We start from the raw sequence: 23,209 nt of genomic DNA on the forward strand, positions 1-23,209 counted from the left end.
AAGTAAAATTTTTAGGAATGTGAGAATGACTATTAGATGCCTACATCTTATTTGCGTCTATGTCCATGAGCATATACATAGACATATGCACATGTACGCATAGGGATTAGACAACTGGTATACCCGGGTTTGAAAGCAGTCTTTCAATAAGCACATGGAAATGTGGCAAGCAAGTGCAGTCGGTTTCTTTGGCAGTGCCTTTTCACCTTCTTTGCTTTTCTCCTGAATGATATGTTAAGTCAAAAAAAAATTGATCTATAGTTCATGAAGTCTTAGATTTACAAGATCTAGAGTTACTTTGGCAAGGATTAGGTGCTTGCTGTATAAAACAAAGGAACTAGGGAGGGCTCAGACACAGAGTATGGAGTCATAGAATCTTTATTAGAAGTCTGGAGCGTGGTAAAACGAACCCTGTGGCATCTGACACTTCCCACCCCACCAAGCTTGCTTCTGGTCTTGCTTCAAAGATCCTTTTCACACTCTGGCCTTACTCAGAGTCAGGGCACATAACCCTCACATTTGGGTTGTTCTCCCCACTTGGCCAGCAGTAGTAGATGTCATAGGTGCCGGATAATGTGTTCAGTTCCCCTCCCCTCACTAACCATGTGAAGAATTCAACTCGTGAGTCAGCCGTGGCTGGGTGATTTGCTTTGACTAATGAGCCCCCAGGGAAGCAATGACTTATGGGAGAGGGAAAGAAGTTCAGAGACAGCATTCTCTGACCTCCCCTGCCCTCCACTGGCAGCAAAGCCCGTGTGAAGATGAGATTTGAGGACAGGTGAAATACCATGGGATGCTAAGAAAACACACGGACAACAGCTGCCCTGAACGATGTTCTGGAACAGCCACGTGCTGCTTCTGTTTGATGAATATACTTTTATGGTTTGGGACATTGGGAAGAGCAACAGAGTTCAGGGAAGCTGATCTTGGCTCAATTCATGCAAAGCCAGACCTCATCTTGAGGGTCTTTTACCTTTCTCCCTTCCTCACCTTTCTCTCAGAAAAGAAAAATGTAATATATTGCATCTGTCTCACATGAGTGACAGAAAGAGAAATATGCGTGTAAGAGCTTGGAGCAAGACATTGTACATAGAGATTCTTCATCGGAAAAATGTTTAATTAATTGAGCAAATGGTGCCACTCTGGGAAATGCATATCATGTATTTTGCTCAAATTCATCTCCCCTCCAGGACCCTCTCTTATATAATGCATTTGTACTGCTTAAGAAATCCTTCCCTGCTCAAATCCTTGCACAAGGTCCTCATAGCTTCTTCAACCCACAGTTCCTGGATCAATTAGAATTTTATATTTTTCGGTGTGCTGAGTTTATTGCAGACATCATGCAGGTACCATGTTTGCTTAGTGAACAGTTTTATCTCAGGAAGGCAACCCAAAGCCACAGACAGAAGATGTTCCTAAGTATTTAATGTAGGAATGGAAAGATGCTGAAAACTCAAACACGGGCTTCAATCTCCCGAGTGTTTTGACTCTGAGTTAGACAGAAAGTGGATGTGGTTTGGTTTCTGTGTACAGACACATCCTATAGGCCCCCATAAAGACACATGAGCAGGACCATCAGCCTTCCCACCGGAAAGCATTTCAGAGGATTGTAGCACAGTTTCTGAGAATTACCCACACGGATTAGGAACACAATGTACTGTTGCTGAGTTAATAAATTCAACCTGTCATGTTTAATCAACCTGAGGATGATGGCTACTTTGATGCACCTCAGTTCAAACTTCAACCTCCCTGGTCCAAAGCAGAAGTGAAGCCCCCATTTGTAGTGGCCCCACAGTCATGGTATCTAACTAACACTGTTGACAGATGACAACTAAAACCTTCATGGATGGAGTCTCCTTCAGCAGCTGTGGCTCCACACTTGGCTAAACCTTTGCCACAAAGGGTCTTACTGTGTTCTTTGAACAATAATATCCTACATTTTTATAGTGCCCTATAGCTAAGAAGCTCTAGACATTTTCAGTAACGTTAAAAGAAAGGCCAGTTCATTTGCTGTGCCACGGGGATCAAACTAAAAGTGAATGGTGGGACTTCATCGTACAATGGGTGGTTCCTGCTGAAAAGGCCTGTCTCTCAGTACTCCTGGCTGGAAATCATCCTTCATAGATGCAAAACCCAGGGCTGTATAAAACCCTCAAGATATCTTAATTCTCAGAGCCCACATCCCACTGCCTAAGAATCTCAGGGGGTGAGTGGAGAGACTACAACACATTTTTGCATTGGAATTTTGAATTATTTGAAGTTCAGTCAAATATTTACATGACAGGAAACTAATTTTCTTATTTGAGCAACCGAAAACTTGTGCTTGGAAATGTGTGAAAATGTGTCTCCCTTAGGATTCTATTTTTACTTCAAGTATATGATTGAATCCATATAAATATTATATAATTTGTAATATGTTTTTATATTTTTATACTATACACACATATGTATGCGTATGCACATCTATGTCTTACTTCGGGCTTTTCTCGACGTTGTTTAGAATGGTTAGAATTCATGGGGTCGTAACCCAGTTTGTTGTTTCTCCGTTTTCAATTACAAGGATCTAATGGATAAGGCAGAAGATTCAAAGCCAAACCTACATTAGCAACGTAAGGTGAGAATTAATGCAGTTATCACAGTAATTAAGGAGACTGGGCAAGCATCTTCCAGCTTAAATGTCTAACTAAGTTGAGGAAAATTGATGTGGGAGTGTCATATATCAATCTGTTGATTTCATTGGCTGAGCAATAAAAGAAACTGCTTGGCTGGCCCTCAGCTTGGAACATAGATGGGAGGAGTAAACAGAATAGAATTCTGGGCGGAAGAGGAAGTGAGGTCAGACTCTGCTCTGCTTCCGGAGAGACCCGACAGCTCTGCTGGAGCAGAGACGCCATGCTCAGCTCTCCCAGGCAGCTGCAACCCACGATGGACTTAGGCTAGAATCTTCCCGGTAAGCGCACCTTGGGGTGCTTACACACATCATTAGAAATGGGCTAGTCCAGGTGCGAGAATTAGCCTGTAAGGGCTAGAGTTCATGGGCCAAGCAGTTCTTAAATGAATACAGTTTGTGTGTTGTTATTTCGGGCATGAGCTAGCCAAGCGGCCGGGGTGTTGGGGACGCAGCCCCGCCGCTCCTATTTCAACAGATGGCGCCCAGACGTGTGGCTAACTGAATCCACAAAAAGCCTGAGAAAGCTTGGGAAAGAATGGAGTGAAGCATGTTTTCTTGGTAGCAGAAATTTCTTGGGTCTGCTCCGCTTGCTAGAGGCAAGCAAGCGCTCTCATCTAAGAGAGGCTTCCTGACTCAGCTTCAGCTGCAAAACCCTGCAGCTCATTAAGAGGTCCTGCCACGAAACACTTAAACGGTGTTGGTGAAAAGCTGAACGCATGCTTTTCGGTTTTCAGCCGTAGCAGGAAAAAAGCTGTGCTGTTTAAAAATGCCGGCTTTCTGGGCCGTCCTGCCAGGGCAAACTCTGACTGAGGCAGGAGGGCCAACTACCGAGAGAGGACTTGACTGTTGTCTGTTGTAGCTCGCTGGCTGGCAGGGACCTTGAAACGCCATAGAATTGTGGCTATAAACATGGCTACAGCCTGTATCTCCGCCATGAGGCTGGAAAGCTAAGGAATGGACTGGATCTAGCTGGCAAAGCCACGGCTTTAATCCTACTCATATTGCTCAGTAATTTAAAGGCTCGTGTGGTCAGAAAAAGAGAGATATACAGTAAAGAGATTCAAAGACAAAGAAAATGTTTAAATGATTTACAGTGTGTTAAAAATATATGCAAGCTAAAAGTTAAAAGTTCTTAAAAAAAAATAAGAAAAAGAGAAGTTGTGTGTGGTAGTACACGCCTTTAATCCCAACACTTGGGAGGCAGAGGGAGATTGACCTCTGTGACTTCAAGGTGTGGTAGCACACGCCTTTAATCCCAGTGCCTAGAAGGCAGAGACAAACAGATCTCTGTGAGTTCAAGGTGTGGTAGCAAACACCTTTAATCCCAATGCCTGGGAGGCAGAGACAGGCAGATCTCTGAGAGTTCAAGGAGAGCCTGGTCTACAGAGTTATTCCAGGTCAAAGAGATACAGAGAATATAAAAGTAAAAATAAACGAAATAGAGGTTAAAATAAAGCGTACAAAGATGGAAAATACACAGAGAATCTTGATACTGTATACTATTATGCTCTCTTTGAATTGTTTGAATGCTGAGGAAGGAGCAACAGCTGCCAAAAGATATTTGTTTATAAATGCTGCTGAACTAATCCAACGTAGAGATTTTGATGCCTTGACTTTGAAATTTGGATCTAAGGACATGATACTTTGGAAAGGAGTTTCTTTTTTTGTTTTCACAGAGGATGAGACCCTGTTCATTTCTTCTATTCCGATATGGTATGATGGACCACGCCCTCCTGAACGGTTGCTGTGAATACCTTCAGAAAATTGCTTCGCTCAACTGCCAACTGAGATGAAACTAGCACACAGGTTATACCATGAAAGACCTAATTAACGACGCCCCCATTCAGCAGGAAGCAGTTTGGAGAGAAAAAACTGCGCCCATGTTCCCAAATATGGTTTATAAATGTTCTTTTACATTTAAAGGGGGATATGATATAGATATGAATAATTTGCATTAGTATAGATTTTGCTTTATTGATAGAGATTTAAGGTCAATTTTGAATGTATATAGGTTGTTAATGAATAATCATTAATAGTAGTTAAGCTTGTAGTTATGTTAGTTAAGATTTTCTAGATGTGCATAGATATATTTTAGATAGGCATTCTTCATATCTTTCAAAGGCTAGAGAATATGGCATTTTACATGTTTTAATAACTTAGGACTTTTCATGACAATGAGACACTCTGCTCCTGGCAGCACCAATCTACTTCAAGAGGAAGATGGGCATCGAAGAGGATCCTTATGGAGTTTGATAGCCATTTGGGCAAGAAACTGCTCTTGCCTGGACTATTGCATAAACTGGACACAGAGAACCCGCAGAGAGAGGACTGCTGAACTTGCCTAAAGGTGAGATGATCTTTCGGGGTTCCTGATTCATGAAAGAGTCTGCAAGACATTCTTCAGGACAAGCAGATAGTGACTGCCTTTGAAATTTCCTGCTTTGTGGAAATGTCTGCTGGAAACTATGGGCCTGTAGGCCGAAGATGGATGCCCCAACGGTACAGAGGAACTTTGGGTGACTGTCCAGGCAGCGAGATGTCTCTGTCATTTCTAGAGTTTTGGATGTTAAGTTAAAGCCTTCTTTTTTTTTTTTTTTTTTTTTAACAGAAAAAGGGGAAGTGATGTGGGAGTGTCATATATCAATCTGTTGATTTCATTGGTTAAGTTATAATAAACCAACTGCTTGGCCTCAGCTTGGAACATAGATGGGAGGAGTAAACAGAATAGAATTCTGGGCGGAAGAGGAAGTGAGGTCAGACTCTGCTCTGCTCCCGGAGAGACCCGACAGCTCTGCTGGAGCAGAGACGCCATGCTCAGCTCTCCCAGGCAGCTGCAACCCACGATGGACTTAGGCTAGAATCTTTCCGGTAAGCGCACCTTGGGGTGCTTACACACATCATTAGAAATGGGCTAGACCAGGTGCGAGAATTAGCCTGTAAGGGCTAGAGTTCATGGGCCAAGCAGTTCTTTAAATGAATACAGTTTGTGTGTTGTTATTTCGGGCATAAGCTAGCCAAGCGGCCGGGGTGTTGGGGACGCAGCCCCGCCGCTTCTTATTTCAACAGAAAATGCCAGCCACAAGAAGGAAAAACTTTCACATGGTCTAAATAAAGGCTTCCTCTGGCCAGTTGGCTCAGATGTTCTAATCAATAGCCTATATTTGGCTGCTCCCCCTTTCAGCCAAGGTGCTGCAGAGGCTTCAAGCCACTAATAACTGATCATTTAATCACTTAGGCAAGTCTGTGATGGATGAACTGTAGAGCAGGGCAGGGAAGACCCTTTCTGGACAGTCTCCGGATCTGGGGAGCACACCCCTCACCTCCAGAGGGTTCTCTACCCTAGCGACAAAGTGGATCTTCCTGGAAGGCCCTGCCAGCTGCTCACAGGTGCTTTGCACACAACAGCTGCCCTGGGACACCTTCCAGTTTTTCTCAGATCACTTTGACAGGGTCTCTTTCACCAAGGAAGTTTCTGGCACTCACTGTCATGGCTTTTTCTGTCCCATCTCTGATGTCACTCCCAGAGAGGGCACCCCTAGGGCACGGCTGCTGTTTTCTTTGCCTCTGCATTTACTGCTGAGCTCACAAGTGCCTGTAGCTGCCTTTAAAAAAACAGCAAATGTGTTCTAATTTTAGTACATCTCGGCAATAATTGTTTTTATTTCCGTGGTAAGGAAAAGCGAAGGAAAAACAGCTTGGGTCTTAATAACCACCTTAGCCTGCAGCCTTCGACTTTATTCATGAGACTTTTTTTTTTTTTAAATCTTCTTTCTCCTTCTCCTTGCATCCTCAGTATCTTCTTGAAGGTAAAGCATTAAATTACCATTGCAAAGGTTATATATGTTTAGTTACAAAGAACCAGCTATGAATGCGTCTTCCAAGTGTGGCTTCCAGCAAAACACATTCCCACTCACTAGCCAGCAAGGCCAAAGTTGAATAAGGCTTCAGACATAGTGGAGCTCACAGACTCACCAACCACGTGACTCACACAGTGTACAAATCTCATGAAAGCGTGATGCGTATTTATTCTCTGAGGTATACCATGTGCTGGTATTTTGTTCTTACAGGGAAATGGTACTAATTATCCTTCAAGGTGAAATTACTTTTCATAAAACAAACCGGAAATTCAGTCCAATCCACACAATGTGTTTTATTAACGTACAGTTTAGGCACTAAGTATGGGCACAGTTCACTTTGCTATGGGAGGGCTCTCAGCCACGTCCCAGTTCCCATGGTCCTTTAAGTAAAAGGAAACGCTTGCAGGCTCACACAAAGAAAAGGTTTCCACGTGGGGCCTCAACTGTCTGGTAATGTCAAAACACTACAAAAATGTGTGTGTGTGTGTGTGTGTGTGTGTGAGAGAGAGAGAGAGAGAGAGAGAGAGAGAGAGAGAGAGAGAGTTTATGCATCACTGAAAGGACCTTGAAAAGGTAAAGTTGTCTAAGGAAAGTTGGAAATCATAAAAAGATATAATTGATAATTCAACCTTGACATGTGTAGGTGATTATGTGGGTAGCTACATAGCCAAAAACAGTTGCCGGATGTTCCAAGTTTGGAAGGGCATATATTGATCAACCTGTACATTCTGCTTTCTTCGTCTGTTCCCTGCTAATCACTGTCATACATTAACGTGACTTTTCCCACATGTGTGTATGCATGTACATGTAATGTATATATATATAATCGTATAAACACACACATATAATTTTTTTAACCAATTAGACTTTCAGATGTTAGGAAAGCTAATAGCGTTAATAGTTTATATTAGAAAACACATAAGGATTTCACTGGGGTTCTATGTTGGACTCAGAAATTAACCTTTGCTGAAAGTCTTCTCGACAGAAAACCCTTGCTGGAGGTCTGTTGGGCAGAGTCACACATTTCAGGGGCCCTTCAGTGTTGGGTTGAGCTGCAGCAGAGAGTCACAGCCCTGTGGAAGCCATGGGCAGAAACTGTTCCAGGTGAATCAGTGCAAGAATGAACAGCAGGCCAATTCAGACGGCCTGATGGTGTTCCGGTCAGCTATGAAGGCCGTAGAAACCAAGCTGAACTGAAGCCCCTGAGACAGCAGAGAGTTCCCTGCCTGTTTAACCCTTGACATGTGCGCGTTAGATGACATCACAATGCTACCTGTCCTCTGTCTGGAGTCCAGCTAAGGGAACTACACTCTTTCCTCAGTCCAGTGTGTTGCGTAAGTTCTCAGGTCTGCTTTTCCTTATGCGATTGTAATACGCTCCCTGCTCACGTGGCCCCGTTTTTCTTTGATGAGTTTGTAGAGAGTCGTTCTTCTTGTTTTGAGGAGTAAGTTGTGCATCTGTTTGTGACTTATGAGTGGTCCTAGACAGAGGGTGTTGTTGCACTAAGATACAGAATCGTTCTTCAATCTCAAGGCAGTGTCCAAAGCACCCTGTAAAATGGAGTCTCTGAGGCCAGGGCACAGCCTGAAAAACCACCGTTTCCCACAGTGTGGAGGAGCTTGTGGGCAGGGCCTACCTCACCCTTGCCACACAGCTGCTGATCGTATTCCCTTCCAGCATGTCTCTATGAGCTGTCACACTCAGAGCAGATTGTCAGAAAACATGGGCTGATGGATATTCAATCCAGTAGTCAGTGTAATGTATGGCATTCAATAAGCGGTCAATAAATGTGAGTGATTTAGTCAGTTAATAGAGTGGAGGAAAAGTAGATGTTCCAGTACCTTCCTTGCTTAACAACAGGAACGGAACACGAAGCCTCATCACCTACAGGTAAAAGCTACTCCGCGTTTCTCGTGTGTTCCATTTGTTTACTAGATTCTGAGTAGTCTGCCTACTGCATGCCTTGGAGACCCACCTCCTTCTCTCTGGTGATCTGAGGAGAGCTCACAGACTTTCCTGTCATCTCCCACAGTCATGCCCAGCCCTGGAGATTGTCCCCAGAGCCCCTGCTCTGTGGCTTCCAGGGCAGGGTGAAGGCCAGCATGAAGATCCTTTTTGAGAATGTTTACTTTTCTTGATTCCTTTCACTTATCCTGGGTCCATTAAACCACACCTTCGTAAACATTGCAATCAAAGAAAATCATGAGAGCCACACACCTCTTGTTGGAATGTGTGAATTATTTGCAGTGCCCTAAGAAAAGTTAAGTGGACAGATTTTATTTCATCAGTGTGGGGATGTCCCCTCCCCTTTCATCTCTCAGGGTATGTAGGAGTTGACAACAGACATGGCCCCAAAGTGACTGTGATGACAGGAGACATCCCAAGGGCCTTTGCAATGGACCAGGTCTGTTCACGGGAACTGTCAGGTGATTGCCTTAGGACTTTAGGGATATACACACAAACAATTTGCACCTCAAGGTTTTTCTTCCTTCACTTTTTGATGAGAACATATATTTTACTTTATTTTTTTGTCAAGAATCTCTCATGCTTGGTCCATAGTTCACATGACAGATCTGAGTTGTCAGTGACATTAATAAACATCCTAATTGTATCTCTGCTTTAGAGAAACATAAAGTTGGGAAGCCCCGTTTTCTAGGAAATTTCAGGTGTATGTGTACACACTCATGTCTGTGCGTATCTATAGAGGTGCACTTTAGATGCAGAACTCAGAGCTTTGAAGATGCCAGACATGGACTCTACCCCCGAGCTACATCCCTTCCTGAAGTTACAGGCTTTAAAATGACATTGAAGACCAGGTGGTAAGTAGACTGACTACCCAGTGGGGTGAAGCTCTACCCTGTTGTTCAAAAATGGGGCTATAACCACTTAAGGACTAAGACATTCCGGGAAAGAAAACACAAAGAAAGATTGACAGAAAGTCAACATTGCAAAATTGCCAAAATGTCTCTGGGGAGAGCACTTTCCTGCTTCATTACCTGCTGATCGGCTTTGAGATCTCATTGCATATGGCAGAGTCTAAGAACACAATGTAGGTGAGAATCTGCAATCCAGCCTTCTAGAGATCTGTTGTGCACAATGGCCATATTTTCATCTCGTTCGGAGGGGTCTTAGCATGGTATCGTGGAGGCTTTGGAGGACTGCAAATATTCTTCAAACAGATTTGTTTTTTTTTCATTTTATTCAAAATAGATTTTTTTCTCATATAAAATATCTTGATTATGGTTTCCCATCCCTCTATTCTTCCCAGTTGCTACCTACATCCCTTCTGTCTGGATCTACTCTGTCACTGTCTCTCATTAGAAAACAAGGTTTTTAAGGGATAATAATAAAATACAATAAAAGTAAAATTAGATAAAACAAAAATGAGCACATCGGAATTGGACAAAAAAAAAAAAAACAAGAAGAAGGGAAAGAGCCTAAGAGAAAGCACACAAACCAGAGAGACGCTCCCCCCCCCCCCCCACTCAGTCACACACTCCGAAATCCCATCAAAACCTGAAACTGGAAGGCCTGGTGCAGACCCTTGCTGACCCTTTTCAAAACTGCCTCAGTCTCGGTGAGTTCATAGGAGCTTCAATCATGTTGATTTAGAGGGCCTTGTTTTCTTGGTGTCCTTCATCCCCTCTTGCTCCCATGATCTTTCTGACTCCTCTTCCTTAGGGTTCTTTGAGGCCTGAGTGGAGGGGTTTGATGGAGGAATCCCCTTAAGGCAGAGTGTTCCGAGGTCTCTCACATTCCACGTAATGTCTGGCTATGGGACTCTGTATTTGTTTTCATCGGCTGCAGAAGGAAGTTTCTCTGATTTTGGCTAAACAAGGTACTGATCACAAGTATAGAAGAGTGTCTTTAGGAGTCATTTTATTTCTATGATCTTTCAGTAGAGCAATACTATATGGTTTTCCCATTGGTCGCTGGGCTGTCTAGTCTCAGGATCTTGGTCTCCCAGGCAGTGTGAGGTATAGGTTCCATCTCATGGAGTGGGCCTTAAATCAAATCAAGTATTGATTGGTTACTCCCCCAAGCTTTGTGCCACCATTACATTAGTGTATCTTGCAACTGTGATAGATAGAAAAGTTTGAAGCTGGGATGGTGTTTACATTTCTCCTTTGGTAGCATGCAGAGTATCTTCTGGTACCAAGAACATTAGCCAGTAGGGGTCTAGGCTCTAGGCAAGCCACAGCTTGACTTCTCTGTTTTCCATGGGTTGTATAGCTGTTGTCTTCAGCAACGGGGCCATGGCATTGGTTTGTGGAGAGCAAACAGACTTGGTTTGTTTGGGGAGTTCCATTGGACCCTTTGGACCAACAACTCAACTAGATGTAACTCAACCCCAGGACTGAAAATTTCATTCAATGATAAGAGATGTCCAGTTGGGGATCTGTCTATCTTATTATATGGAGATGCCATTTAGATCATCTTCATGTATGTATACATTTTAGGGAATATCTACTGTACCAGGTTTCTGTATTAGGTTTCCATACTATCCCTCAAATGACCCCTAATTTTAGCTGTGTTTCCCTATATTCCCTCCCTCAATTCCCCTCACCTCTCATCCTCCCCATTTCACCTCCCACTCCAGCCCTCACTATAGAATCATAAATATTTATTTTATTTCTCTCTCCCAAAGTCTGTATCCATTAGTCCCTTACTCTATATCCAATCCCTGTAGTTGTATGGATTGTAGCTTGTTATCATTGACGAAGCAACCAATTTTTAATATAAGCATATAACATACTGTGTTTATCTTCTGTCTGGGATACCTCATTCTGGATGAATTTTTAGTTCCATCAATTTACCTGTAAATTTTATAATCTCTCTCTCTCTCTCTCTCTCTCTCTCTCTCTCTCTCTCTCTCTCTCAGCTGAGTGATATTCCATTGTGTAATTGTACCTCATTTTAAAAATCCATCCATCTGCTGATGGACATGTAAGCTGTTTCCAATTTCTGGCTATTATGATCAGAACCACAATGGACATGGTTGAGCAAGTATCACTGCAGTAGTATGCAGCATCCTTTGGGTATTTGCTAGAGTGGTAGAGTTGTTTCTTGAACTAAGCAGAAAATGGTCCTTTCAAGATCTGTGAAGAATTATGTTGAAATTTTGTTGGTGATTTTATTGAATTTGTAGATTGTTTTCAGTAGGATGGCTATTTTTGCTACACTAATCTACCTGTGAGCATGGAAGATCTTTCTACCTTCTGATGATATCTTCTTCAAATCCTTGAAGTTTTTGTTATACAAGTCTTTCACTTACTTGGCTAGAGTTACCTAAGATACTCTATACTATTTCTGGCTATTGTGAAGGGTGTTTTCACCTGATTACTTTCTCAGTCTATTTGTCATTTGTATATAGGAGGACTACTGATTTTATTTTGTGTTAATTTTGTATTTACCTACTTCACAGAAAGTGTTTATCAGCTGTAGGAATTCCCTAGTAGAATTTTAAGGTCATTTATTCATGCTATCATATCATCTGCAAATAAAGATACTTTGACTTCTTCCTTTTCAATTTGTATCCTGTTGATCTCATTCTCTTGTCTTATTGCTTTAGCTAAGGCTTCAAGTCGATGCCTTGCCTTGTTCCTGATTTTAGTGAAATTGCTTTGAGTTTCTCTCCATTGAAGTTGATATTGGCTATGGCTTGTTGCAAACTGCCTTTATTATGATGAGGTATGTCCCTTGTATCTCTAATCTCTCTAGGACTTTAATCATGAAGGGGTGATTGATGTTTATCAAAGACCCTTTATACATCTGATGGGAAGATCATGTGGTTTTTTTGTCTGTCAATTTGTTTATACGGTGGATTACATTTATAAATTTATATATTTTGAACCATCTTTGCATCTCTGGGGCAAAGCCTATTTAATCATGGTGGATTATCTTTTTGATGTGTTCTTGGATTTGCTTTGCAAGTATTCTATTGAATAATACAACTATGTTCATAAGGAAACTTGGTATATAATTCTCATTCATTGTTGGATCTTTATGCAGTTTGTGTATCAGGATAACTGTGCCCAATAAAACAAATGGGGCAATGATTTTTTTTTGTGGAATATATGGAGGAAAACTGACATGAACTCTTATTTGAATGTCTGGCAGAATTCTGTACTTAAGCCATCTGACGGTGTTCTTCTTGAGGTTGGTATAATTGAATCAATATTTCTATTCCACTAGGTGTTATGGGTCTGTTTAAATTGTTTATCTGATCCTTGACTTTACTTTGGTTAGTGGTATATACTAAAAAATATTATCAGTTTCTTTGAGATTTTCCAGTTTGATGGAGTAAAGATTTTTAAAGTATGTCCTTACAACTCTCTGGATTTCCTCAGTATCTGCTGTTGAGTCCTCCATTTAATTTTTAATTTTGTTAATTTGGGTATTTGTTCTCTTACCTTCAGTTAATTTGAGTAAGGGTGTGTTGATCTTACTGATTTCTTCAAAACACTACACTATGTTTCATTGTTTGTACTTTGTTTGTTTGTTTGTTTGATGATATTGTTTTTACTTTATTGATTCCAGCCCTGAGTTTGATTATTTATAGCTGTCAGCTACTTTTGAGTGTGATTTCTTCTCTTTATGCACTATCTTTCATGTGTTACATTGAGTCACTACTATGAGAACTCACCAGGTGTCTTATGGAGGCACTTAGTGCTTAGAAGTTCCATCATGGTGTCCCATAATTTTGGGTAAAATTTTGTTTTTATTTTCAATTAGTTGTAGAAAATCTTTAATTTCTCTCTTCATCCATTTTTATTCAATAATGAGTTGTTCAGTGTCCATTAATTTGTAAGCTTTCTGTTGCTGATATCCAGCTTTTTGATTTTAACATAATTTCTTTATTGAATTTTTGGGAATTTCATATCACGCTCCCTAATTCTGCTCACCTCCCAGTCTCTCTATATCCTCCCCTCACCCATGCAGTGCCCCCAAAAAGAAAATTTTAAATAAGTCAAACCAAACCCAAACCAGCAAACAAACAAAAACTAAACAAAACAAGAAACCTCTTCCCTCCTCCATCTTTATCCCTCTCCAACATGTTTTCATCAGTCCTGGTGGCATTGGGAGGCAGGGTGAGTCACACTGTATTCCCTTTTGTCCAACCAACTTTATTTGTAAATGAGTCATTGCTCTGGTTCAAGGCTTCTGATTCCTAGTCCACCATAGTTAATGGATCTTCACAGGATCTCATTTGGGATATTTTGTACCTGCCGCAAATCATGGAGATCTTCTGAGTATTGGTCCACAGGACCAGTCTCTTTACACACTCCAGGAGGACATAGATGGGGTAGTTAGAGTGGACCAACTCAAGGCCCTGGATATGGGCCTTGGTGATACCTGAGCTGGTCAGTCCAGGTCACTGGGGCTGCCTCCCTCAGGTGAGGGGTGGAGTCAGGTGAGGGGTGGGGTCATGCCATCAGTGTTTGTTCTCCCTTGCCCATGGTGACGGATGGGGCCATGGTACCGAGCATTAATCTATTGTTGGGAGATAGGATACAGGGGTTATTTCAAATTTCTTGTGTCTGTTGAGATTGGATTTGTGTTTGTATGAAATGTTCTGTGAATATCAGTTAGGTTCACTTGGTTTCTGGCATCAGTTAACTCATGCATTTTTTTCTTTAGTTTTTGTATGGATGACCTATCTATTGGCAAGAGTGAGGTATTGATGTCATTCCTATTAGTTTGTGATTTAAGCTATAGTATTGTTTCTTTTATGAATTTGGTCACCCTTGTGTTTGGTGCATTGATATTAAGAGTTGTAATACTCTCTTGGTGGATTTTTCCTTTGATGAGTAGGTAGTGTTTTCTCTTGTGATTAGTTTTGATTTGAAGTCTATTTTTTAATTAATTAATTAATTTATTTATTAAAGATTTCTGTCTCTTCCCCACCGCCGCCTCCCTTTTCCCTCCCCCTCCCCCAATCAAGTCCCCCTCCCTCGTCAGCCCAAAGAGCAATCAGGGTTCCCTGCCCTGTGGGAAGTCCAAGGTTTCTCAGGAAATTCGGGATCAACCTACCCATGGACCCAGCAATACCACTCTTGGGAATATACCCAAGAGAGGCCTTATCACACAACAAAAGTACATGCTCTACTATGTTTATAGCAGCATTAAGAATGGATGAAGAAAGTATGGAATATATACATATTAGAGTACTACTCAGCAGTAAAAAACAAGGACTTCTTGAAGTTTGCAGGCAAATGGATGGAAATAGAAAACACCATCCTGAGTGAGGTAAGCCAGACCCAAAATGAAGTCTATTTTGTTAGATATAAAAATCAATACAGCATCTTGTTTCTTAGGTCCATTTGCTTGGGATATCTTTTTCCATTCTTTTACCATGAGATGGTGTCTATTCTTGATGTTAAGGTATGTTTTTTTGTGTATGCCACAGAAGGATGGATCTTTTTCTTCCTCATCCATTCTGTTTTTTATTATGGGAATTGAGACCATTGACACTGAGAGAAACTAGTGGGCAAATATTTGTTGATTCTGGTTATTTTGTTGTGTTGAGTGAATGTGTGTGCTTGTGTCTTCCACTTTTGACTTTCTAGTTTAGTTTATTCTGTAGATTAATATTGCTTAAATTTAGATTTATCATGGAGATTCTCCATTTATTTTGACTGAAGGTTTTGCTAGGTGTAGTTGTCTGGGCTTGCATCTGTGGCCTCTTTGAATGTGCAGAACATTTGTACAGTTCCTTCTGGCTTTCAGAGATTCCATTGAGAACTCTGGTGTTAGTCTAATAGGTCTGCCTTTATAAATCACTTCATCTTTTCCCCTCACAGCTTTTAATATTCTTTTTTTCTATACACTTAATGTTTTGATTATTATGTGCCTAGGGGACTTTATCTTCTGGTACAGTCTATTTGGTATTTTGTATGCTCCCTGTATCTTGATCAGCATATCAATTTTAGGTTAGGGAAATTTTCTTCTATGATTTTGTTGAAAATATTTTCTGTGCCTTTAACCTGGTTTTCTTCTTGTTCCTCTTTTCCTGTTATTCTTAGTTTTGGTCTTTTCATAGTGTTCTAGATCCATGGACATTTTTGTGCCAGGATTTTTATAGATATAATTCTTTTTGACTAAGATATCCACCACTTCCATCCATTTCTTCAGTACCCAAGATCATCTCTTCCATTTCTTGTATTCCATTGGTAAGGATTGCCTCCGAGGTTGCTATTCAAGTTTCTAAACTTTTCATTTCCAGCTTTCCTTCACTTTGGCTTTTTTTTTTATTGATTCTAACTACCACTTTTAGTTCTTGAACTGCTTTATTCATTTTCTTCGACTCTTTGTGTTTTCATAAATTATTTTAAGGGGTTTATTAGTTTACTCTTCAAAAAAACTATTCGAGGGGTGTGTGTGTGTGTGTGTGTGTGTGTGTGTGTGTTATGTTGTAATACTCAGGGTCTATTGTGATATGGTTGACAAGTAAAAATAGGAATGAGCTCAGAGGGGGCCGGGTTGACTGAGGCGGTCCACAGGAGGGAGGGAGGTAGGGTGTTCCACCAGGATCTGCTTAGTCCTGAGAGATGGGGGCAAAGAGTAAGGAGGGGCTGCCAAGGCGGTCTGCTACAGAGCTGGAGGAGTGGAGTTGAGACTGGTGGGATGGCGTTGGAGGAACTTAGGGAGAGGTAAAGATCTGCAGTTAGTCTACCTGCTTCGCTGGCCAGAGCGGCCTGTGGTTTCCCAGGGAGTTCCTGCTGAAGTTGGGAACTGGGATAAAGCAATGTGTGCTGAGAAGTTAGGAGGCGAGCCCTAATTCTGGACCACTGGAGATGGGGGCAGGGGAGCGGAGGAGGCCACAGCAGGCTGTCTGCTATGCTACAGAACTGAGAATGGGATTGCGGAACTGGACTTGGAGGCTCTGAGGAATGAGAAAGATCTGCAGCTAGCCTACCTGCTTTTCTGGTCAGAGTGTTTATAAAGCTCTTAAAATCTTTTGACTTCCCATGGTGCCTAGGTGACAGGCATCAGACCTTAAGGCAGTGTCCTGTCATAGCTGTGACACTGAGGCTCTGTACTTCTCATACCTCTGAGACCTACGTCACCTGGAAGTCTAGCAGTTAGAAAAGGCCTGGAGTACTGGGTGATGACTCACTCAGTTAAGGAAATAATGTGTCAATCAGCAGCAGCTTCATTTAGCATATATTATGTCTGGAACATATAAATGTCAAGAGAGCACATTGGGTAATGTCCCCAGGGAGGGTGTCCTGGGGCACAAGTTCAATACCTGTTGACTGTTGAGAGTTCTGCAGGAGATGAAAGAGCTGGGACGGTTGCTGAGATGAGTCCCTTGGTTACACCTAGCTGTGTTTAGAACTCCAATATCTTCCCCTAAGTCTGATGTTCCCTTTGTACCTCATATCTAGGAGACACGAGATACAGAGTGGCTGTGTGACCAAGAGGGAAAAGTCAATTCACCCAGGCATCATGTTCTGTGCTGGCAGAAAACTATGCCAGCTTCACCCTCCAACTGAGGCTGCTGGATTCAGAACAGAGCTGATTTCTTATGGGATTTATCATTCCACCCTGGAGTCTTGAGCAAAACCGTCGACAGATGATGAAAAGATCACACACATGGGCGGGCACACAGTTCAAACTTGAATGGAAAATTTCATTTAAAAATGTTAAATAATTTAAGGTTGTGGTGTCTTATATAGTTTTTAATATTTACTCATATGGTTTCCAATTTGTAATTCAATCCATTAAGTAGAGAAATGGATTTATTTAAAAGAAATTTGACAAATAATTGGTTTCTCTACCACATGAAAGATATAACCCTGGTTTATTGACTTCCTAGATTCTGTTCTAACTGGAACTTAAGGTAAATATCTACTTAATTCTTTCCCTTTCCTGTAAAAAAAAATCACCTTTTACTGGCTTCATTTAAGATTTCCATTTTAAACAATGCATAGTGGTCTATTGTGTTTGCGTGCATTTTCCTTCCACCCATCTGACGGTGGATGCCTCAGCTGCTCCCTCTTGTCTGGTAAAATACATGCTTCAATAAACATGTAAGTGCAGATACCTCTTCAATATAAGATTTCAATTTCTTGAAATATACATCGGGAATTGAGTGAGGAACCGTCATACTAAGGATGCTACAAAAAACTATGCCAAGTGAATGAAGCTGAGCCCAGAAAGAAAAGTGCTGTATGATCTGGTTTATTAAGTGGGATGTGAATAAGTCTCTCTCTCTCTCTCTCTCTCTCTCTCTCTCTCTCTCTCTCTCTCTCTCTCTTTGTGTGTGTGTGTGTGTGTGTGTGTATTCATAAGAGGGATAGCAGGGGCATGAATGCCATGGTGTCCACCTAAAGTCAGATGACAACAACCCCTGTTGTTGATAATCATGTTCTACCTGGAAAAGGCGGGACCTATTTTTGTGTTGCTGTTATGTATCCTAGGCTGGCTAACCTGCCAGCCTATTCTGCTGTCTCCACCTCCTTAAGAGCATCGGTAGTGCAGCCATATGGCTTTACCTGGGCTTGAACTCAGGCTATCATGCTTATATAGGATAGCAAGTGCTTTATGGACTGAGCTCTGCTGAAGAGTTCCATGTCTTCATTTCTATAACATGAGGGCCTGCTTGTTGGGGTTTCTATCCTACCCAGTTCCCACAGCCATTGAGTCCCAAAGAAATCATACAGAGCTCTACATTAATCATAAACTGATTGGCCCATTAGCTCAGGATTCTTATTAACGCTTATAACTTATATTAACCCATTATTCTTATCTATGTTAGCCTCATGGCTCAGTACCTTTTTCAGTGGGGTAGGTCACATCTTCCTTCTCCTGTGTCTGGGCAGGACTGCAGAGCAATGGGCTTCCTTTTTCACAGAATTCTCCTGTTCTTCTTGACCACCTCTACTTCCTGTCTGGTTGTCCTTCCTATACTTCCTGCCTGGCTACTGGTCAATCAGCATTTATTTAAAACATAATTGACAGAATTTAGAGAATTGTCCTACATCATATTTCTGCTAACCTTGGCTGTGATCTCTGAGCTCAGGCACCTCCTCAACCTTCCACACAGCTGTGGCGGCAGGCTGTGTGCCTGGTGGATTGCAAGGTGTCCTTGCACCACGCCACAGCTTTGCCTCTGTTTGTTTTACACATTAGCTCTCCCAGTGTCAATGTCGACTGTTAACTTCCACATTTTCCTGGAAGGCATTTTCTTCCGTCAGCGCATTAAGGAGCTTGCCCTTCTCCTCTAAGATGAAATGCTTTCCACACACCTTGGAGAGCTTGACACCTTCTAGCACTCAGGCATGGTATGCAGAACACAATGCTGGCAGCCGGGCCTGCGACTCATCAGGCAACAGACCCCGGGGGTGGACACACAGTCCCTGGCCATAATGTGGCTGCAATGGGAAAATCAGCTTCTCCTCACATCATCTGGAGTTACAAAGGCTTCTCAAGGAGCCTAATTCACGAGAGAGACAGGGCTGCTTTTAAATTTAATGATAGCAGCCCCCTCCCTTCCAGCAATGGAAATTTAAAGCACAGAATGGGATTCTTGGAGACCAGCCGCAGAAGGTTCTTCAGGTCAGCCCTGGGGGCACTCTGAAGAGGTGCCACTAAGCACAGACACCTTCTTTCTGGCCCTGGCTCCCTGCTGCCTGGCTACAGGTACGGCTATTTGGAGAGAACAGTTCAGAGACCAAGGATAGTCCTCAGTGCATAAAGTGTTTAAGCAGAATCATGAGGACCGGAGTTCAAGTTCCTGGTAGCTATGCCTCTGTGGAGAGTTGGAGGGTGGAAAGGACCTTTGTGTGCCCTAAATCTAATCACAGGTAGACACTGGCAGAGCCAGTAAACATTTTGGCAGACAACAAGAAGTATGTTATAGCCAAGCCACTTTTACCCAGGCTATCCCATTCTACGTCTTTTTAAGCGTCTTCCATATTCTGACAATACTTTCTTTGAAAAAGTTGCACTTTATTTTTTTATGTGTGTGTGCATGTTTGTGCACATGTGTGTATGTGCTTGTGCATGCACATCGTGGCACAAGTAGGCCAGAGCATGACTTTCAGGATTTGATCTTCTCCTGCTACCATGTGGGTCTCAGAGCCCAAACTCAGGTATCCTGTTCCAACAGGTAACAAGAGCCTGCACCTGCTTGGGTATTTTGCTAGGTTAATATTTTCAGCGTACTTTTTATAGCCTAGAACAGTTATCATCCCTTTAACTGGAGGGTCTGTCTGCAGTCAGCTATTTGGCACACATCATCTTGGATCCATCCTTCCATCCTTCAAATGTTCTTTCTTAAATGCTTTATGCTGCGCTGTACCTGGCCCATGTCTTCCGAGGTTGGAGCCCCCTGCCCCGCTCACTGAATAGACACATGCGTGGACTCGTTGACACTAGATTTCCACTTTTTCCCCTCTTTATACAAGAACCCATCAACTCTTCAACCCTCTATTTATTCTGCGACTCTCTCCTAAATATTGTTATTCAGATCTCATCTCATCATTAGAAACAGATTGAGCAAATATTTTTTTTCACCTCTTTTTCAAGTCTACCAGGAAGAAGGGAAGACAATGACTATAAACATGATGGTAGAACCCTTGCTATCTGCCTGTGCTTCGACTGACCCGTGTTGTGTTCGGTTGTTTGCCTTTTCTGAGTCGATGACCACACACACAAAAAGAATCACTTTTTCCCCCACTTATGTATAGGGAGATGAGTGACATCTGTTTTAACTCACAGGAATGTGTCTTAAGAATCATCTTTACGGAAGTGATTTGGTTATAAATATGAGAGCAGATTGAGGGTACACACTCGACTATATATTTCCCTAAGGCAAGCTGATTCATAAAATCTGAAATCTTGTCTGGCACCGAAGCAATGGCTCCCCCAAGTTAATAAGTAAATGCAAGGAGGAGACCCTAATAAAGCTCATATCACCAGCAGCTGAAAAGTTAACCCCTTACTGACAAGGGGGTGGGTGGGAGAAAGCAAAAGAACCGGTGCTTGCAGGCCACCAGAGGTCCCAAACGCATTAAATGTCTTGCTTAAAATGGTGACTCAGCCTAAGGCTGACTCCTGAGTAATAGATATTTGCTCAGCATTATTGCAATAGAGTCTGAAACTCTGAAGAATATGAAATCAAATGTGAGGGTGTTGAGAAGGTAAAGTTCTTTCCAGGTGGGAAACTCTACCTGGAAGATTTAAACATTGTTCCTCATGGGAGCAAAGGAAGAGAAAAATACTGTGAGGCCTCTGAAAACCTTACACAAGTATTTCTTTTAAGTCCAGAGAAGGAAATGATATTATCCATAGTGAGAAGGGGTAATGAATGAACACAAATATGTCATGTAGCAACTGATTATTTTTTTAATTACCACCAAGACAAATATCTTGACAGGACAAGCCAAAGTTTAATTGAGGTAGGATGTAGTTCCAGCCATTTCAATCCCAAGAATGAGAACTCTTTGAGTGAGAGCACCTTTCAGCCTGTAATACTATGAACTAGGAAGACCCAAGAGCTCCAATGAATGAAATAAATAAAAAGACAAAAATGAGCGGTCCAGATTTTGGCACCAGATGGTTGAGAAAAAAAGAAGAATAAAAAGGAAAGTAAAAGGACAAGACTGTTCCAGGTACGATGTCAGAGAAGGTTTATTGCAGATAAAAGGGATATATAACCAGAGGCAGGGACATCTGGGAGAGTCCAGAGGGGACATGACCTTGAGCTGTGTGGGCAGAGGGAGGAGAAAAGGGAGGGAGGACCAGGGCAACCAGGTAAAGAAGCAACAAGCAGGCCCAAAGAGCAGACAACAATGACCAGGTAACCAAAATGTTTGGACAATATAGGGAAGGACACCCTAGCCCCTGGGATGAAGAAATTTAAGAGTAGAGGGCAGAGCATGGCAGCCAGGAAGGTCCTGTGGCAAGCAGGGTCTGAAGAAAGCCAGGAAACCTTGGCAGCCAGGTCTACTTTGATATCTTAAATGGTCCCAGTTTTGAAACCAACAGCCACCAAAGTATGTTCTCCTTGCTTTGCTGTCCTTAGCTTTGAATTGTTTCTGTATCCCTTCAGACATTCTGAGCAGAATGATGTGTTGATGATGTCAGGGACTCCTTCACAGTGACCTTAAAAGAGCCCAGAGTTGGTTGTTTTGACTATTTCAAAGTATCTTTAAAAGTGCAAATTTTGGGCCAATTACCTGCAATCACCACCACCGTCTACAAATGGCTCATTCAGCCACACTTCTGCACTTCACATGGTTGTGCTCTTTCTTCTGTGACAGGCTTTTTTTTTCTTTCTATTAGTTCTAAGTTCGCACAGTTCAATTCAGAGATGGAGGCACTCCAAACTTTTCAGTTGGGCAATGGGATTGGTAATAAGGTTTAGAATCCACCAGTGTATCATAATCTTGAATGGAAGTAATAAAAGCAAATATCATAACACCTCTAGCTGGGCCAGAGGTGGCTTTAGAGGTGAATTTCTAGAATTATTTGACAAACTGAACATTATATACTTCTCTTTCTTTTCTTTCTTTTTCTTTTCCAAGATGAAATTCACTGTGTATCCCCAAATTAACCTTGAATTTGAGGTCATCTTTTTTCAATCCCTGAAATGCTGAGGCTACATATGACTTCACACTCCCCATCTCTTTATATTTCTGTATTTATGTCTACATCTGTAGGAGGGCACGCTTATTCATCCTGGCCACCCAGCTACCTTAGCCCCGAAATAACCACATAAAAATTGTATTAATTAAATCACTGCTTGGCCCATTAGCTCTGGCCTCTTATTGGCTAACTCTCACATCTTGATTTAACCCATTTCTATTAATTTGTATATAGCCATGTGACAGTGGCTTACCAGCAAAAATTCGGCATGTCTGACTCTGGTGGTGGCTCCATCACATCTCTCCAATTCTGTCTTCTTCCTCCCAGAATTCCATTTAATTTTCCCCGCCTACCTAAGTTCTGTCCTATCAACAGGCCCAAAGCACTTTTTTTTTAATTAACCAATGAGAGCAACACAAAGACTGAAGGACCTCTTCCACCATACATCTTTCTGTCATCCATCAATCTCTTTCTATGTCTATGAGCCACAGTCTCACAGATGTGCTTTGCAAACATAGTAAACATTTCACTCACTTACTGATTCAGTCCAAGACATTTTTAGAATATAACTGACCCATGGCGAAGTGCTGAGCATAAGGATGGAAAGTCAAGATATGTTCCTATAATGAACATTGGATCAAGGCCTTGAAGACTCGGGCTAAAAGGAAAATTGGGAAAGTTGACCACAGGTCATCTGCATCGTTTAGGATGCGTGTAGATTCTTGGCAGTTACTGAATGTGAAGTGTAGCCCTATGCTCTAGACCCCAGTCCTGTGAAGTGCTTGCCACCAACCTTTCCACTTTGCTGCTTCCTACCCTGCCCTACCAAAGATATATTCTATCTTCATATAGACTTCACTCTGAAAGGATTATAGGAAGTAAGAAGCCAGGGGTAGCACTGTGCTGTCTCGCTCACCATCTCCCAGTGCCATGTGTAAGCCTCCATTGCAGCAGAAAGTTCAATGGACTGTCTCTCTGTCTAGATATCACTTCTTTCTTCCCCCTGTCTCTAATTTTTACCTTAAACGTGTATGTGCCCAAATGCATTTGAATAATTGGGTGAAAATTGCATGGTAACAGAAAG

At 41.9% G+C, this 23,209-nt stretch overlaps 1 long non-coding RNA gene across 2 annotated transcripts in view; it reads left to right on the forward strand.

The window, feature by feature from the left end:
• Positions 1 to 2,723: 2,723 nt before the first annotated feature.
• LOC126505951 (uncharacterized) overlaps positions 2,724 to 23,209 on the forward strand; it is a 59,596-nt gene continuing 39,110 nt past the window's right edge. For both annotated transcript variants that reach the window (XR_007593019.1, XR_007593020.1), the window contains exon 1: positions 2,724 to 2,950. This is a non-coding gene — a long non-coding RNA (uncharacterized lncRNA). The remainder of the gene's footprint in view (positions 2,951 to 23,209) is intronic.

This window comes from Alexandromys fortis, unplaced genomic scaffold (genome assembly GCF_014885135.2).
Source record: "Alexandromys fortis isolate MF-2015 unplaced genomic scaffold, M_Fortis_MF-2015_v1.1 scaffold_67, whole genome shotgun sequence".
Taxonomy (NCBI): domain Eukaryota; kingdom Metazoa; phylum Chordata; class Mammalia; order Rodentia; family Cricetidae; genus Alexandromys; species Alexandromys fortis.